The sequence below is a fragment of the Stenella coeruleoalba genome (assembly GCF_951394435.1).
Source record: "Stenella coeruleoalba genome assembly, chromosome: 8".
Lineage (NCBI taxonomy): Eukaryota > Metazoa > Chordata > Mammalia > Artiodactyla > Delphinidae > Stenella > Stenella coeruleoalba.
The window spans coordinates 19,080,053-19,097,973 of record NC_137154.1 but is presented as its reverse complement, the minus strand read 5'-3'; the positions used below and the strand labels follow the sequence as shown (position 1 = coordinate 19,097,973).

The 17,921-nt window shown below is 41.1% G+C and overlaps 1 protein-coding gene across 16 annotated transcripts in view; it reads right to left on the bottom strand.

Moving 5' to 3' along the window:
- LRRC4C (leucine rich repeat containing 4C) overlaps positions 1–17,921 on the bottom strand; it is a 1,468,103-nt gene that overhangs the window by 147,307 nt on the left and 1,302,875 nt on the right. For 2 of the 16 annotated variants that reach the window (XM_079928996.1, XM_079928998.1), the window contains exon 1: positions 5,421–7,245. The exons of the other annotated variants lie outside the window; for them this stretch is intronic. The gene's annotated coding sequence lies outside the window, so the exon portion shown is untranslated. Of the gene's footprint in view, positions 1–5,420; positions 7,246–17,921 lie in introns of those variants that run through there. 16 annotated transcript variants of the gene reach the window in all.

Here is a 17,921-nt window from a genome sequence, read left to right as displayed (position 1 = left end):
AAATCGTAAAATCTTAGTGCTTGAAAGAATCTTAGTTTTTAACCTTTTTTTAACAGGAAAGAATATAAGACCAACCTAAGAGAGATGAGGTGACTTGTATCAATTGTTACAGTCCATTACTGACAGCACCAAGATTAAGAAAAATACACTGCATCACCTCGCTTTCAGACCTCAGCTTTCCCAGCAGAAGGAAACCACTCAGAGGTGCTTAAAATCTCTCTCTGTGTGTGTGTGTGTGTGTACAGATATGACATCACACACACACACATACACACACAGAGTCAGTATACTCATTGGAATTTCTTTGTTTTTTTTTTGCGGTATGAGGGCCTCTCACTGTTGTGGCCTCTCCTGTTGCGGAGCACAGGCTCCAGACGCGCAGGTCCAGCGGCCATGGCTCATGGGCCCAGCCGTTCTGCGGCATGTGGGATCTTCCCGGACCGGGGCACGAACCTGTGTCCCCTGCATCGGCAGGCGGACTCTCAACCACTGCACCACCAGGGAAGCCCAGTCAATGGTATTTCTCATTAAACTGCCATAGGTTCCTAAAAGCCAGGCTTCTTGCATGTATACATGCATTTGAGTTCTTTGGAAGTAACCTCTCTTAAGTTCAATCAGTCCTTCAAGGAATATTTATTGTAGGCATACCATTTGTCAGACACTCTTCTGAGGTACTAAGGACATGCCAAAGAACAAATAAAATCCTTGCCCTCAGAGAGTGTCACAAGCACACTGTCCCAGCCACAAGATCCGCCCAATAAAGTTTCAACTGTCAAATTTACATTTCTCCAGAGAAATCATTTTGAAGAAACATGCAACAGACTCTTGATCCTTTTGGAAAATCTTCTAAGACGCTGTTTATAAATTATTATTTTTATGCCTATATTATAAAATACTTGATGAAAGTTTACATAGACACAGAGTACATTTTCCACAATTCATAAAGTATATTGTAGTCTTTCTTACAGGAATGGCATTCACTAAAGCACTTCCAAATATGTTTTAAAATTGTAGGACCTTACCAAAAATGGTCATATCTATTTGTGTTACTCCAACCTTGTCTATAAATTTCTCATTTTTTAACCTATACCAACATGAATTTATATGAAGAGCTTCCCTCAAACAAGGCCATATCTGTTTTTTGCAAACTGTGCATTACCTAAACTAAAATCAAAGACGCTCAGTTTCAATGTGCATTTACTGAACACCTGCTGTGCATGACGTATGCAATCTGATTTCATCCTCACAGTGGTCAGCCTCCTGTGGCTGTTATCTCTATTTTACAGATAAGCAAACGGGCTCAGAGAGGTTAACGGCTTATGTACCACACGTGTTCCAGTGGAAAGCTGAGTATTCAAATTCACTTAGGATGTCAGAGTTCAAGTTTATTGAAATTCTTAGTCACCGTTTAGAAGCACACCAAAAAGTAAAATTAATAAAATGGTAAGAACCTTCATAGACGATTTCCGTTTCTTCTTAAGATCAGTGAAAATGGGTAACTTAAGGATGCTTTCCCAAAGTTAACACAGAATTCAAATCATTTTCCTAATTGAATAGAAGCAGTATAAACATCCAATGGGCAACTCCTCAGCCTGACTGTCCTGTTACCCACAGATATGACATCAAGAGTAACAATAATTAAAACAGTAGGATTCTTTTTCCCTCAAAGGGAGAACAGGTTTCCAGAAGCATACTGAGGAAACAGATAGAACCCAGGGCTGCTGATGTAGAAAATGAAATTATTAGAAATGACCACGACTGGCGGCCTCGGAAAACCACTGGCAAGTTGGTGTTGGAAGATTTGCACATGCAAACAATAAGACACATATGTCTACATGAAACTTGATTCCATACACTCTACTGGGCCTTTATCCTTTCACAAAATGAAGACGTATAACTAACACAGGATTCATGATAACTAGGAAGACTGTGAATCCAAATCGTGGACTTGGGGACCTTAATATTAGTAACGGAATTTTACACCATCTAAGTTAATTATATAATTGCCTAGAAATCTGCCTTTATTTTGTGCATTCCACATCCAATGTAATATGTAGCCAAAATGATACAGTCAATATACAACTGCTATCTTCTGTAACTTTTAGACAAAAAGAACACACAAGAACAGCTTTATTTTCCCCTAAAATCTCATTTAAATATGATTTTTGCTGAGATTTATTTTTCTATACTTTAAGGAGAAAATCTTGATTTTCAATTTCCAGCTGGAGGCAGAATTTCATATCTAAAATGATATATTGCAATGAATCTCTCCTGATAAAACCTCAAAAGAAGAATCTGGCAACTACTGTAAGGTCAGTTGCACATTCCCTGGTTCTTAAGTGTAGCCACAAGAATTTGTAAAGTCTGTGGCCAGCCTGTATTCATTCCCAGGAAGTTAATCCAAATTAATCCAAGAATGACCACAACAAACAGCTCCCCTTAGAGGGTCTATTATGCTGGGGCTTTGCATATCATTACTTTTAATTCACAAGACAATTCTAATTGGTTTCATTCCAATTTGTTGATATTATTCCCATCCCACAGATAAGAACATTGAAGGCCAGGGAAATTAAAGGTATTGCCCAAAGCGCATAGCTGTTAAATTAGAGGAAAATATTCGAAAAGGTAACTTAAAAACTTGCAAAATTCAGCAGCTTTCTGGGCCTGTGGTCCTCAGCAAATTCCAGTATACAGCTACCTGCTCACAAATGTCAATCAGTGGGTACCAACTTCTGTCCAGAAAGAAGCTCAAGGGCTAAGTTTCTAGATCTACCATGGCCATAATTCTTTCATCAGTCCACCAGCAAGTTGCCTAAAATGCTGAGCCAACTCTGACTGACAAACCAAAGGAGCTAAACCCTGGTCTGGGCAATGTGTCCTGAAATGCAGTACTGGTGAAGTGATTCACCAGTGTGAAAAAGGATGCCATCCTTAGATGCTCCATCATCTCCGGATTTGAAGAACAGGTTTAAGTGGAGGTGGGTGAGAGGACATATTTCAGCCCACAATTTTAAACACATTCATATTTTCTCTTCTCTCCCTACCCCCCCATCCCCTTACCTCTCTTTCTCAGTAAAGTTTGCATGTGGGTATAAACGTGGAGAATACTGAGAGGGGGTGACAATGTGACGGAGAGGAACGCACACTGAGGTTCAATCAGAGTAGCAATGAAGAAATTGTTCATGTCAAAAAAAAAAAAAAGAAGAGGAAGAAAGAAGAACGAAAGAAAGAAGAAAGAAAGAAAGAAAGAAAAAGAAAGAAAGAAAGAGAGGAAAAACCCCTCTCCTGATTGGCAGAGCCAAGCTGATTGCAAAGCTGGGTTTCCCACGCGAAGCCCAGAGCTGAACTACGCAGTAAAAACCCTCAAAGTACATTTTGTTCTCTTTATTCTCTTTTTTCAGTTGTGCTAAATTGCAGCTGAACAGGAACTTAAAATAACTTGAGTCAATCTTTGACCACAACTGATGACTTCACTGTGGTCATGTAAAAACAAAACAAACATGCAAAATATCTGCAAGGAATTATAAGATATGCAGAAACCTATAGGGAGCTTGAGGGCAGGGGTGGGGAACACAACCCTGCACGACCTTATTTTCATAGGTCGGTAAATTTATTGCCTGATCTGTGTCCCAACAGGAAACATGTGCCCAGAAAAATAAATTAGAGAAGTGCTCAGCTGTAGGCTAGTTTAGTTAAGGGGTAATGAAAAGGATAAGAATAGATGATGTGAGTGAAAGAACAGACTCAGATGCTTTTAGCAGGGAGTTTCTGGTTTCTATTATCATTCTCTCATATGAATCTAACTCCATGGTTCTTTAATGACTCTCCAGGGACCACCACTCACTGGATTAAATGAGCCCAATACCAAGAAGGGACCCAGGAGACTGTTGCCTTTCATCTCCTTTGGGATACGCCAGCGTTGTGGATCATTTTTTTTTTTTTTTCCAAATAGTATTAAAGTTAGGGTTATCTGAGCTCTTTTATTAACTAAAAAAAAAAAAAAGACTAAGAAAAGACATGAATGCTGGAGATGGGCTACCCATGAGGTCCAGAATGTCAGGAGTTTATTGCAAGCTCTCAGAATAAGTACCTTCCTTGACCCTTCTAGATAAAAATGGCAGCTGTGGTGAAAGAAGTAATTCTTCCACGTACGGCTGTTTCCTGTCCAGTTTGGATCCCAAACTGACTTTTGTCAGCTCTTCAGAGGCTTGTGTGAGTCACCTGTCTCATATGCTTTGGCCATTAACCAAAGAGTTATGACTTCTCCAGGCCTCAGTTTCCTTTTTTATTGGCATGAGATCTCTGGGGAATCTTCTGGCTCTAAAGTTATGAGTCTATGATTCTGATAGGCGGCCCTGGAGAGAAATAACAGAAGACTGAGAGGCAGAGTTCTGTTCAAACACAAAACTAAAGAAAAGCCAGCTCCATGATCCTGGCAGGGATGGGGGAAGAGATGCAAAGAGGGGAGATCTTATAGGCCCTCAGGCTCTCTAAGCATTTTCAACCATTTTTAAAATTTTTCTTTAGTGTCTTCTTTCCCCCAAGACAAAGCTGGCATAGGAGAAGCAGTGATATTCAACCCACAGACCTTTATCTAAGTTACCACAGGACACTAGATTTCTGCCTTTTTTTAAAGAGCTCTGAACTGGTATTGCAGGGAACACTGAAGGAAACTGGCAAAACTGAAGGCGACTAACTGCCCAGGGCACCTACATGGACAGCCTCTCTGTTACCCAGGGAAGTGGTTAGAAGGGGGTGGGGTTGAAGAGAGGAGGGTCCTCCTCTCATCCTTAGCACTGGTAAGAAGCTAGGTAACCTAATCTCTAGACCACCACTTTCCAGACTGTGTGTGCAAGAGAGATTGGGGATGGTGCAGCCACAGCTCTCCACCACTTCCTCCCCCGTCTCACTCTCCCTCCCTCCACCCACTCACCAGCCAGAAGCCAGCCTTCATCTGGTTGGTTTATTATCATATTTTTGTGGTAATGCATTCTGTTGATCTGCGATGTCAGGTTGGATAATGAAATTTAAATTGGGTCCCTTCGATTTCCAATGGCTAAACATTTGTGAATCTAACTCCGGGGCTGCCATGCAACTTAAACGCATTCTAGAGTGTTGATCACACAGCACAAGGCACCCCACACTGCAGCGGCTTTCTTGGGGAAATTGTTTTTCTCCGGATGGACATTTGCAAAGGCATTTGCCCCGGGATGCAGACAACCTGCATCATTATAGCAAACCTGCTTATCAGTGAGCACAGCCTGATGGAGCAAATGCGTGGGCCACCTTCTCCCTGTTTTCTGGTCCCCACAACCAGGTCTTTAAAAACCACCTCAGGGGGTACAGGGATAAAGGGACCGGGAATGCTAAATTAATGGACATTTTCTTCACCAATAAATAGGAAAAAAAGGATCACTCACTGTATTTCAGACTGATCACAGCAACATCCAGATGGGAATCCAGGTGGTTAAGAACAAGCAGAAAAATGCATGATCTTGACCCCAAAGAGAAAAAAAAGGGGGGGAGGGGAGGAGGTTGATGAAGAAAAATCCAACTGCAATTATCCATCAATTTTACTCAACATAGGCACAAATCCAACTGTGCTCTGCTGGCTTCTCTTCCCCAATCAATGCCTCATTCTGCCGCGGTCAACTTTTCTTCTCCGAAATTTCTTTGCAGATGTATTATTAATTCCCTCTCCTCTTGTGGGAAATTCAAAAAGAAAAGAAAACACCACCATATCAAGTCTTTACTTTCCTAAAAAAAGCCCCAAACTTTTCATTCCAAAAATATCTCCTTGGCTTACTTTCTCCTTTACAGAAAAAAATGAACATACTTTTCCTTTGTGGATCCTCGTTTCTCCATTTCCAATCATCCTTTTGGGGAGAGGGAGGGCAGCTGTTTTATGATTATTTATTTATGTCAGAACACACCAACCCCCGCGGGTCTGACACTGGTTTATTTCATTTTCCAATGCTCCCTGTGTGCACATATACACATTTGTGTTAAGATCCAGGTCTCACAAGAAAAAGCTTCGTTCTTCCTTCTCTCTTGCACAATCAGTTTATCCACTGCGTTCGGTTCCAGGAGAGAGCTGCGTCCCGCATCTTTCATTTTCGCAACGCACCCAACCGCCACCGCCACCAGAAAAAAAAAAAGAAAAAAAAAAGAAAAAAAAAAAAAAGAAAAAGTCTCCTTTTACATCGCCGATTCCTCTCCCCAGCCCCGACCTCGAAGAATTTGGGGATCAACTCCCCCCAATCGCCACCCTTCCGGCCGGCCCCTTCTCCAAAGATCTGATTAGATTTCTCATCACAACCCAGTGCGCAATTGGATTTTTGATTTCAGCCACCCGGCCAGCCACCTTCCCCTCTCCCTCCAAACTCTGTTATATCCTGTCTCCTTCCCTCCACCGCCTCTGCAATTTCATAATCTCACGTTAAATGGAGTGCGGGGGGGCGGGGACGGGGGCGGGGGCGGAGGTAGTGAAGGAAAATTTCAAGGCTCCGTCAGCTGTCAAGAAGAAACCCATTCCTCCCCCCCGCTACTTCTTTTTCTCTTTAAGGCTCGGGGTGGCTTGCGCTTCCTCTGTCCCCGCCCCCACCCCTAGCACCCGGTCCAGATCCTCCAGGTGTAGCAGAACTCCACGATCAGGGCCGGGATCACGGGGGAGACTCGTGACGCGGTCCCTCGCCGGCGGCCCCTGCCAGCCACCGGGTCCCCTTCTCCTCCATCAGCGGGCAGCGGATCCGGGGGGCGCCGCGATGAAAGAAGTTCAAACTGGGCTTTTATTTCAAATGGGGAGGGTGAAGTGAGGGGCTCGACGAGGTGTTTGTTAGGCAAATAAAAAAAGAATAATAAGGAAAGAAGATACAAAATAGAACATGGAACGAAAGAGGTAAAAAAAAAAAAAATCCCTAGTCGCTGGCTCCTCTCATCCTTCTCGAATGAAACTGCAGCTTTGATCTCATTTCCAGCTGCGTCGGGTGCATTCTGGAGCCACAAGTTGGCCTCTCTTCGCCCAGACCTTCCCGACGCCGGCTAGTCCTCCGCGAGGAGACGCGCTCCCGGGAGCGCAGCTGCTCCGCGCCGTCTTTAGCGCCATCGCCCCGGCTCGCGGCTCCCAGCGCGGTAGAAACCCCGGTCCCCTTCCATCCACTTCGGCTGGAACTCTCTCTTCCTCCCCAGCCCGCTCCTCTCTCCCCCCTTTCCCCCCAAAGAATAAATGCGCTCCCAGTGCCGGCGGCAGTTCCTTTCTCTCGGCCAGTGCCACGTCCTGACGGTTTGGGTCCTAGCTCCCCAAATCTCCTCTCGGACTGCGGTCCCCTTCCCTCTTCTGCCCCTCTTTCTTTCCCTTTTTCCTTTCCCTTTTTCTGCTTGTGATCAGTAAAATACAATTACCCAATTACCTCCCATCATCTTAGCACTGATTGGTCAATTGCATTAACACTTGAAGTCGGGGTGGAGGGGATTGGAGCCCCTGCGGTGTGGCACTGCTGCCACCTGGAGGGCAGAGCTAGAACAGCTGCGTTTCAAAGCCACCCCATACTCAGAGGTTAGTAACGCGCAAAGAAACTGCGGTCGTGTGGAAGAAGTCATTTTTTGTTTTGTTTTGTTTTTCAAAGCCTGGCTGTGTTCATCCTGAAAGCCGGGAGTTGGAGCTACAAAGGGGAAGACATAGAAATCAAGTCACCACTAGGATTCAAAAATATCAAACACACAAAGCTGTTGCTTTCAGAGAGCTGGACAAGAGCCTCTTCCCTCCCTAGGCAAGCAGGCTGGTCACAAGGTAAGGATTAACACTACTATTACCTAGGACAGACTAATGAGAAGAAATCTAGGAGAAGCTGAAATACTGCCAGGGAGGGAGCCTGTGGTCCAGCAGGATAATCTCACCAGGAGGAGACACTGTAAAGGTGAAATAGGAGCCTTCAGCCTATGCAGTGTTGCAGTAAATTGGCCTGTTCAGTGTGTACAAGACATCCAGGGCAGTTTGACAACTTAATTCCAACATCCCTCGCTCCTAGTTGGCTTTTCCACCAACTCACGTTGGGGGCGGGGGCGGGGGCAGGGGCAGTTGGCATATTTCAACTTCACTGGGTCTTAGAAAGATGGAAGGGCCTGCATAATAATATTATTAATAACATATTTATGTTGGTTTCTTTCTCCACTATACAATTGTCAGAGGCCTTTTCTCTAAGCTATACTTACTCATTTTATACCATTCAGGTATGTGACCTTGAGACATGAAATGGATAAAATGAGGAATGATAATTCAAACAACAAAACATTATATATTTGGGGGAGGAAGGCAAATAAATATTTATCTGTTTCAAGTTGCATAATCTATGATCTCTATGCTGATTTACTATACTTTTGAGAGATCAGAATATGTACTTGGTTTGAAAATAGTTTTAAATAGGCTGTATGCTACTCTATTAAAGCACATTATATACTTGAGATTTGAGTCTTTATGTTACAAATCATAATGAGAAGTGACATTCAACAAAAGGGAGAAAATTTTTACTGAGGGAACATTAGAGGCGTATCCAAGTTCACACCAAATGTTCTTTTAGTTTTTTCCTGTTCCCTTTATAGTACATGGGTATTTCCTCATTTAGAGTTAAAAAATGAAAGGAACTACATCTATATATTTCTTTGGGTACTAAGCACATACTCTAATATGTATTTCAGATGTCAGCACCTGCAAGAGAAAAGGCCTTTCTTTACACATGAACTGTGATTTATTTAATTTCTGTCTTTTTGGAGAACTTCGATGTAGTTATTGATTGCATCAAAATGTGAATTTGTTGAGGGGTAATGGCATTGCTTCTGTTTTTAAAAGAATGCTGTACTGATTGATTCAAAACACTAGTGGGCAGTTGACTATAAGTTTGATTTGTCTTTTGAAGCTCTTACCCTTATATGCCAATTACAGTTTATCAACTAATAAACCATTAAAAAGGGCTTTCACTAGCTGCTCTAGATAACTTCAAAGGAATCTACCTTCTGGTTCTGAAGTAAGCTAGAAGCCATTTGAAATGAAAATTTTCTTTTTAGGGACTTTGATAGCAAGGGAAAGACCAGTGATTGTTTTTCAAAGCTGATTATTAGCTACCTACCAGACATCTTTAAAGCCTTTCAGAATGAATTAATCTATCAAACAAAGCAGCAGTGAAGTATCAGTGCTATTTAACCAAAAGGAAAAAGGAAAGTCTTCCCTTTCCTGTTTACCTTCCCATTCAGCAGCTGCGATTTATTTTCCCACACCAGTCGCCCATTCACACTGTATGACCTTGAATTAGCCATTTGGCTGTCATTGTTTGATTCAGACTCAACCTGTGTTTTGGGGGCATCCATATGGCATGGTTTTCTTTTGCTGACTTCTCATATACATCACTTTAAAACTCAAAACAACCCCCGAGAGATTTTTAAAGATGGGGAAAGTGATGCGAAAGCCACATATTTGGTAAATATGTCTTGTTAAGACACAGGCAAGTCTTGAACCTAGATCTACTCAATTCCAACTCTTCCAGTTTTGCTACAGTTTCTAGGTTTGGGAAGCATGGGGAATACATCTAAGACAGTCACAGACGTGCAGACTGTCATGATCAGCACTGAATCCCAGAGATGAATTTGTAACCCCATGGGTGAAATGAAATTGACACATTTGTCACGGAATGATCTTACTCAAAGAGAATTGAAATAAGCAGTCAACAAGCTAACTGTCATACAAATGTACACGCAAACTAAATTGTTAAATAATGACATAAATATAGACACTTATTCAGTAGGAGTGTCAGGTACTGTCAGCAAGGACGGCATATGTGTTTAAGTAAAATTCTTTGCAAAAGTTCTTTTAGAGGAAATAATTGCCCGGAGACTAACGGATTGTTCATGTTGTCACACTTCCAATTAGCCCATTTAGTTACCCAAAGCATGGACAGGACAGATGCCATTAAAATGAGATGACTTGGGAGAAGAAGGGCACAGTGCTAATGTCGCAGGTTTGTTCTATGGACGAGAATTCTATGTTTGTGCTCCTCTCCTGATTTGTAGGCATTTGGGTAGGGAAACAAAATTACGTTATTTCACCATGCGCTGATGACTCTACCTGGTATAATCTGGTACCTGCTATAATCTGGTGTGCTGATGACGCTACCTGGTATAATACTTGGTATAATCAAACAGCAGAGGACAGAATCTTGTAATCAGAAATACAAAATAACAAACAGAATGAGCTCCGTGACTTTGCTTTACAAACAGAGAAAATATGGACGCAGCTATTGCGTTTATTAATTTGATTTAACAGGCTGTAGGCTAGTCTATTCAAGCACAACACATACTTAAGATTTGAGTGTTTACATGACCAATTCTGGGAACAGACATTCCCTTTTCACTTCCAGCACTATTAAAAGGGACCAGGATGTCCTGTGGGATAATCGTATCAAGCTTACCTCTAAAGTCAAGCATAATGAATGATGGCATGTGAATTAACTTCATTAGACCAACTTCTTTTGAAGACTACTTTAATGATCAAATGCCATATTTAGTGAGAACTTACTACATCTGTTATGTTAGACAATATTCCAAGAATGCTGTCTTTCAGAATTAGAAGATAACCTAATGGTCATCTATTCTTTGTTCCTTGAAATATAGATGAAGACACCAAAAAAGGAGATTTGCAAATTTATGGTTTTTTAAAGTATCTCCTCTACTATCCCTCCACCCAGTTCCCACCCTATATAGTCTTACTTTACTGTGCCCTCATGCTTTTAAAATTTTTAAATAATAACTAGCATTTAATGATAGCTTATGAGTGCCAAATACAGTTCTAAGTATGTGGTAGATATCAGTGCAGGCAATCCTCCCAACAATTTTATGAAGTAGGTACAATTACCATCCCGTTTTATAGATAACGCAAATGGAATTGTGGTTAAGTAAGGGCACCTAGCTAGGAAGTGACAGAGGCAAGATTTTCAACGCAGGTTATTTTGTTTCAGAGATCATGGTTTTAATGAATGTTTCCTATTATTACTTATTGCATTGGATGCAAATCATTTGTTCATGTCTACATTCCCACCAAACCATGGTCGATTTCATGAGAGCATTATTTTTTGTATTTCTAATACTGTGTACATAGTTGAATAAATGAATGTCTAAAATTAAGATATTAGGAAATGTCTACATTTTTGTTTCTTAGTGACTATTCTTTTTACTGTGGCACATAAGATGTTAGAAATAGAAGATACTTAGTGCAATTATTAAATAGAGAAACTAAGAAAGCATGCCACCGAATAAAATAATTTAATCAGAGCTTTATAACTTCTATATCACTTAGCTATTGCTGCATGATAAACCATTCCAAAATTGGTAGCTGAAAGCACTAATTATTAATTGTTTCTCATGAATCTACAGGTCAGTCAGGGATTGGTTAAGTGGCTCTTCTGATCTTGGCTGTGTTCACTGATAGCTGATCTAGAATGGTCTCAGCTACAGTCACTGGGACAACTCAACTTCAGTCTATGTGTCTCTTCCTTCATCAACTTAACCCAAGCAAATTTCTTGGCAAAAGCAGAAGTCAAAGGGAGCAAGCAGAATGCACTTTTTCAAGTTTCTGTATGAATCAAATCTGCCGACTTCCCACTGGCTACAGTAAATCACTTGGTACCCATCATCGAGGAATCAGATCATGCCACCTACAGTGGGAGGCCACTGTAAAGTTACATGACAAAAGAATGAAGAATCAGAGTCATCATCATTATCAACCACAAACTTCTGTCCTTTACAAACAGCAAGTTTCCTTACTGATTACTGGGGTTTGCAGGAAAGAAATTCTCTGCATTCAGTCAGTCACTTGTTTATTTCGAGAGATGAGTACTAACCTCCCATTATGTGCCAGGTATTATGGAAGTTATCACTGCCTCCTCTGATGGCCTTCACTTTCCTGATCACATCTGTTGATGCTAATTCAGGAATGGCTCATACATCTGCCCAGTTCTCTCACTGTATTACTTTACTAAGACCATTCTCAAGTTCCTCTGCGGTCTCTTTGCACTAGCCTTTCTTCTTATCTATTCCATCCCCTCCCTAGTACCCATTAGCTTCTGAAAAAGAAAAAGAAAAAAACCCCCCAAAAAACCGATGAGAAAGTTTAAAGGAAGAAACAATAAAGGAAAAATATGTATAATAACAAAAAACACAATACTGGGAAAACTTTTTGCAATGCATAGAACAAGGGATTCATATTCTAAATCATAAATAGTTCTTAGGAATAGCTTTTAGGAATAAATGAGAAAACCACAGATGTCCTTCCAGATAAGTGGGAAAAAATGCATTACTAATCAACTTACAGAAGTACTGGAATTGAACGCTTATTGGTACCCATATTACTTAGCATAGTGCCTGGTCCTTTGGCATCCAAATACATTTTGATTAAATGGATGAATAAACTGTTTACTTGGTGGTGGCAGGGAAGTGGGTAGGTAATAAGTATGCTAATTACAAGCAATGGTGATATAAGATCTGGTCAGAATTTTACCAGAAATAAGTGTAAAGAACTGAGGCAGCAGAGGAGGCAGTACCCACCTCTCCATGAGGGCAGTCCCAGAGGACTTCACATAAGAAAACTACATGTGTTCAAAGCTTCATGAATGTTAGTGTACAGCTGATGAGTGCAGAATTGCCTGTTTTGCAGCAAGAGGATAGAGAATGAGGTTCATTCTAAGAAAAATGGCCCAAAGATTGGCAGAGCTAAAGCTTAGCTAAATGATATACTCAGTTATGGAGGGGTGATCAGACTATTAGATGCCATGTAGAGATCAAGAGAGTCGAGATTTTAAAGGTAGTCTTAAAATGTTCTTTCTAGGAGTGTATCAAGATGTCTGAGAAGGAAGGGCATGAGTGAAGGGGGAATATCTTGAGGGATAATACTTCCTTTCTCAGACCACCCTAGGCAACATGACATATTCTAGGACTAACTTAAAGTAAAAAGAAGAAAGTTGAAGTAAACAACTGTATGACAATTTGGCAACCAATTCTAAATCAATTTAGACCAAATTACATTTTAGAAATCTTGTTTTTTAAATTTTATATTGGGGTGTGTTTGATTTACATTGTTGTGTTAGTTTCAGGTGTACAGGAAAGTGATTCTGTTATACATGTACATCTATCTATTTTTTTCAGACTCTTTTCCCATATATAGGTTATTACAGAATATTGAGTAGAGTTCCCTATGCTATACAGTAGGTCCTTGTTGATTATCTATCTACTTTATATATAGTAGTGTGTATATGTTAATCCCAAACATCTAATTTATCCCTCCCCCTGCCACCTTTCCCCTCTAGTAACTGTAAGTTTATTTTCTAAGTCTGTGAGTCTGTTTCTGTTTTGTAAATAAGTTCATTTGTATCATATTTTTAGATTTTACTTATAGGTGATATATGATATTTGTCTTTGTGTGACTTACTTCACTTAGTATGATAATTTCTAGGTCCATCCACGTTGCTGCAAATGGCATTATCTTTTTAAATGGTGAACCAAGCTCTTGTAGAACACAATCTCCTATATCAAATGTTTCTAAGAAAGGTGGTATTTGTGCAGAGAAACTGCATTCTGGCATCTTTGTACTGTCTAAATTAGGAGTCTTTGCACTGAGGAGAAAATTGCCTGTAAAGGTATCTTTAAAACTCCACCAGGAGAGGGGACCTTCAAGATGGTGGAGGAGTAAGATGTGGAGATCACCTTCCTCCCTACAAATACATCAGAAATACATCTACATGTGGAACAACTCCTACAGAACACCTACTGAATGCTGGCAGAAGACCTCAGACTTCCCAAAAGGCAAGAAACCCCCCATGTACCTGGGTAGGGCAAAAGAAAAAAGAAGAAACAGAGACAAAGAATAGGGACGGGACCTGCACCAGTGGGAGGGAGCTGTGAAGGAGGAAAGGTTTCCACACACTAGAAGCCCCTTCACTGGTGGAGATGGGAGGTGGGTTGGGGGAAGCTTTGGAGCCCCAGAGGAGAGCGCAGCAACAGGGGTGCAGAGGGCAAAGCAGAGAGATTCCCGCACAGAGGATCGGTGCTGACCGGCACTCACCAGCCCGAGAGAGGCTTGTCTGCTCACCCACCAGGGTGGGCAGGGGCTGGGATCTGAGGTTTGGGCTTTGAAGTTCAGATCCCAGGGAGAGGACTGAGGTTGGCTGCGTGAACACAGCCTGAAGGGGGCTAGTGCACCACAGCTAGCCAGGAGGGAGTCTGGGAAAAGTCTGGAACTGCCTAAGAGGCAAGAGACCATTGTTTCAGGGTGAGCGAGGAGAGGGGATTCAGAGCACTGCTTAAAGGAGCTCCAGAGACGGGCGCAAGCCGCGGCTATCAGTGCAGACACCAGAGATGGGAACGAGATGCTAGGGCTGCTGCTGCAGCCACCAAGAAGCCTGTGTGCGAGCACAGGTCACTGTTCACACCTCCCCTCCCAGGAGCCTGTGCAGCCCGCTACTGCCAGGGTCATGTTATCCAGGGACAACTTCCCCAGGAGAACACACGGCATACCTCAGGCTGTTGCAACGTCATGCCAGCCTCTGCCACTGCAGGCTCACCTGCATTTTGTACCCCTCCCTCCCCCTGGCCGGAGGGACCCAGAGCCCCCTAATCAGCCACTCCTTTAACCCTCTCTTGTCTGGGTGAAGAACAGATGCCAAAGGCAGGGCCAAATCCAAAGCTGAACCGCAGGAGCTGTATGAACAAAGAAGAGAAAGGGAAATGTCTCCCAGCAGCCTCAGGAGAAGTGGATTAAATCTCCATAATCAACTTGATGTACCTGCATCTGTGGAATACCTGAATAGACAACGAATCCTCCCAAAATTGAGGCGGTGGACTTTGGGAGCAACTGTAGAGTTGGGGTTTGCTTTCTGCATCTAATTTGTTTCTGGTTTTATGTTTATCTTAGTTTAGTATTTAGAGCTTATTATCACTGGTAGATTTGTTTATTAATTTGGTTGCTCTCTTCCTTTATATATATATATATATATATTTTTCCTTTTTCTCTTTTTGTGAGTGTGTATGTGTATGCTTCTTCGTGTGATTTTGTCTGTGTAGGTTTGCTTTTACCATTTATCCTAGGGTTCTGTCTCTTTTTTGGGGTTTTTTTTTAGTATAGTTTTTAGCACTTGTTATCATTGGTGGATTTCTTTACTGGTTTGGTTGCTTTCTTCTTTCTTTTTTTTATTACTTTTTTATTTTAATAACTTTATTTTATTTTATATATTTTTTTCTTTCTTTCTTTCTTTTTTCTCCCTTTTCTTCTAAGCCATGTGGCTGACACGCTCTTGGTGCTCCAGCCAGGTGTCAGGCCTGAGCCTCTGAGGTGGGACAGCTGAGTTCAGGACATTGACCTACCAGAGACCTCCCAGCCCCACATAATATCAAACATCAAAAGCTCTCCCAGAGATCTCCATCTCAATGCTAAGACCCAGCTCCACTCAACGACCAGCAAGCTACAGTGCTGAACACCCCATGCCAAACAACTAGCAAGACAAGAACACAACCCCACCCATTAGCAGAGAGACTGCCTAAAATCATAATAAGTTTACAGAAACCCCAAAATACACCACCGGACGTGGTCCTGCCCACGAGAAAAACAAGATCAAGCCTCATCCACCAGAACACAGGCACCAGTTGCCTCCACCAGGAAGCCTACACAACCCACTGAACCAACCTTACCCACTGGGGGCAGACACCAAAAACAATGGGAACTAAAAACCTGCAGCCTGTGAAAAGGAGACCCCAAACACAGTAAGTTCAACAAAATGAGAAGACAGAGAAATACATAGCAGATGAAGGAGCAAGGTAAAAACCCACCAGACCAAACAAGTGAAGAGGAAATAGGCAGTCTACCTGAAAAGGAATTCAGAGTAAAGATAGTAAAGATGATCTAAAATCTTGGAAATAGAATGAAGAAAATACAAGAAACGTTTAACAAGGACCTAGAAGAACTAAAGAGCAAATAACAATGATGAACAACACAATAAATAAAATTAAAAATACTCTAGATGGGATCAATAGCAGAATAACTGAGGCAGAAGAACGGATAAGTGACCTGGAAGATAAAATAGTGGAAATAACTAACACAAAGCAGAATAAAGAAAAAAGAATTAAGAACAGTTGCAGAAACCTCTGGGACAACACTAAATGCACCAACATTTGAATTATAGGGGTCCCAGAAGAAGAAGAGAAAAAGAAAGGGACTGAGAAATATTTGAAGAGTTTATAGTTGAAAACTTCCCTAATATGGGGAAGGAAATAGTCAGTCAAGTCCAGGAAGCACACAGAGTCCCATACAGGATAAGTCCAAGGAGAAACACTCCAAGACACATATTAATCAAACTATCAAAAATTAAATACAATGAAAAAATATTAAAAGTGGCCAGGGAAAAGCAACAAATAACATACAAGGGAATCCCCATAAGGTTAACAGCTGATCTTTCAGCAGAAACTCTGCAAGCCAGAAGGGTGTGGCAGGACATTTTTAAAGTGATGAAAGGGAAAAACCTACAACCAAGATTACCCAGCAAGGATCTCATTCAGATTCAAAGGAGAAATTAAAACCTTTACAGACAAGAAAAAGCTGAGAGAATTCAGCACCACCAAACCAGCTTTACAACAAATGCTAAAGGAACTTCTCTAAGAAGGAAACACAAGAGAAGGAAAAGACATACGGTAACAAACCCAAAACAATTAAGAAAATGGTAATAGGAACATACACATTGATAATTACCGTAAATGTAAATGCATTAAATGCTCTAACCAAAAGACACAGACTGAATGAATGGATGCAAAAACAAGATCCGTATATATGCTGTCTACAAGAGACCCACTTCGGGCCTAGGGACACATACAGACAAAGTGAGGGGATGGAAAAAATATTCCACGCAAATGGAAATCAAAAGAAAGCTGGAGTAACAATTCTCATATCAGACAAAATAGACTTTAAAACAAAGACTTTTACAATGGACAAAGAAGGACACTACATAATGATCAAGGGGTGAATCAAAGAAGAAGACATAACAATTGTAAATATTTATGCACCCAACATAGGAGCACCTCAATACATACGGCAAATGTTAACAGCCATAAAAGGGGAAATCGACAGTAACACAATAATAGTAGGGGACTTTAATGCCCCGCTTTCTCCAATGGACAGATCATCTAAAATGAAAATAAGTAAGGAAACACAAGTTTTAAATGATACATTAAACAGGAGGACCTTACTTGATATTTATAGGACATTCCGTCCCAAAACAACAGAATACACATTCTTCTCAAGTGCTCATGCAACATTTTCCAGAATAGATCATATCTTGGGTCACATATCAAGCCTTGGTAAGTTTAAGAAAATTGAAATCGTATCAAGTATCTTTTCCGACCACAACGCTATGAGACTAGAAATCAATTACAGGAAAAATTCTGTAAAAAATACAAACACATGGAGGCTAAACAATAAACTACTAAATAACCAAGAGATCACTGAAGAAATCAAAGAGGAAATCAAAATATACCTAAAAACAAATGGCAATGAAAACACGACGACCCAAAACCTATGGGATGCAGCAAAAGCAGTTCTAAGAGGGAAGTTTATAGCAATACAATCCTACCTCAGGAAACAAGAAACATCTCAAATAAACAACTTAACCTTACACCTAAAGCAATTAGAGAAAGAAGAACAAACACCCCAAAGTTAGCAGAAGGAAAGAAGTCATAAAGATCAGATCGGAAACAAATGAAAAAGAAATGAAGGAAACGATAGCAAAGATCAATAAAACTAAAAGCTGGTTCTTTGAGAAGATAAACAAAATTGATAAAACACTAGCCAGACTCATCAAGAAGAAAAGGGAGAAGACTCAAATCAATAGAATTAGAAA